Source organism: Microtus oregoni, unplaced genomic scaffold (assembly GCF_018167655.1).
Source record: "Microtus oregoni isolate MIOR12 unplaced genomic scaffold, Mior012 000029F_ref0000214, whole genome shotgun sequence".
In the NCBI taxonomy this organism is placed as follows: Eukaryota; Metazoa; Chordata; class Mammalia; order Rodentia; family Cricetidae; genus Microtus; species Microtus oregoni.
Window position 1 is genome coordinate 10,822,677 of NW_024543088.1, and position 1,813 is coordinate 10,824,489.

Consider the following 1,813-nt stretch of genomic DNA (forward strand, 5'->3'; position numbering starts at 1 on the left):
TGCAAGCTGGCAGCAGATTCCCAAGGACACCATGCAAGGTTTGCAGAAGTGCTTCAATTTGACAGCAGAGTGACTGGCCTCCCACGGGCTAAAGAAGTGGCTTTAGGCCAAGCCAGAGAATGGCAAACCTGAGATCTGGACAGAGGCCAGACTCCAACGTCCACAGTTTCTACAGCTGCTCAGATAACCGTACAGCTGAATGATGAGAGGATTTCTATCCCTACAACCGTGGTTCTCAACCTTCCTAACACTGTGACCCCTTTAATACAGCTCCTCATGTTGTGATGACCCCCAACCATAAAATTACTTCATAACTGTAACTTTGCTACTGTTGTGAATCATAATATAAATATCTGATATGCAGGATATCTGATATGTGGCCCCTGGGGAAGGGTCATTCAATCCCCGAAGGGGTCATGACCCACAGGTTGAGAACCACCGTCCCACGTCGTTGAGACTTGTCCTCAGAGGTCAGGCTGTCCTGTTTGTTGAAGTGACTTTGCAGGGACAGCGTGGTGTTTGTGGCACAAACTGATTAGCACGAACACAATACAAAAAGACATTGAGAACCTTGATCTGATTCTGGAAGGACCCACGAGGTACAGTTCACTTTTTCAAGACCTCAGATCCCTCATGGCTATGCCAGCTACATGGCTCGATGCAAGAGCAGGCTTTTAAGAAGATTTATTTTCGTTTGGTGTATGGGAGTATTTGACTACAGGGACGTATGGGTGCCAGATGCATGTAGTACCCACTGAGACCAGAAGAGGGCATCAGGTAACCTGCATCCTAGAGCTAACAGATGAAGGTGAGCCTCCATGTGGGTGCTGGGAGAAGAACCTGAATCTTCTGAAAAAGCAGTAAACGCTCTTAGCCACTGAGCCATCTCTCCAGCCCAAGAGCAGAGTTTTGTCTGAAGACTCAACCGACCACACTCACAAACACAATATACAATCTTGTCAGCTCTCAATTAGCGTTAAACACTCACTTTTTTTTTTTTTCAGCAATGTAACAAGAGTTCTTGGAGTCTTAGGCAGCAGCCTTTTGCTTGGCAGCCTTTCTCTCTCTCCTAGCACCCTCTGCTTCTGCTTTGCCGAGCACTCTCTGGCGGAAGAATAGGCTCTCTGGTCATAATGGCGGTCATAGAAGGCTTTAGGTACCTCGGTGCACTGTTCCAGTTCCTTGGCACAATTCTGCTGTGAGCTCTCCCCTTCTCTCTGTTGACAAACCTGGAGTCTCTCCTGGATGATGCTCACAGTTTCCTGGTTAACGTTGTACTCCCTTTTCCATTGCTCTTAGCCTCTAAGATACACAGGACATCACCCTCTTTGCACCCCGTGATTTCTGGCTCACCTTGGTACTGCCGATGATCGTGGTAGGTTCGGTTCTTGGCAGGCTGTCGCTCAATAAACTCTCTCGCAAGGGTCATGGGCCGGTCCACGATGAGATCGAAGGTCTTCATAAACTAGGCCAGGGGGTTGGGGAATGAGGTTTGTGGCAAGGGATCCCGGTGAGCAGCGTGGGGGCTCGGGTACACATATCCTTGTCCCAGGAGTTCAGCATGGCTGCAAGCCCTCCCCTCAGACATCCAATTCACTCCGCGACCGGACCAGCTCCTAAACACTCATTTTGAGTGGGAGAAGAATAATTACCCACCAAGAACATCATTTCTGATTATGAGAATAAATAGTTCTAAAACTTTGTAAGTTTTGGCAGTGAGTGCCAGTGTTGAATGAACATCTTTCCTCTCTTAGTTAACTGTTTCTTCTGCAGTGGAATTCTGCCCAACACAGAATTAGTGTTCACCTGGTAC

General features: G+C 48.0%; 1 pseudogene; it reads right to left on the reverse strand.

The window, feature by feature from the left end:
- Nucleotides 1–1,029: 1,029 nt before the first annotated feature.
- LOC121464724 lies at nt 1,030–1,563 on the reverse strand (annotated as a pseudogene).
- Nucleotides 1,564–1,813: the final 250 nt, after the last annotated feature.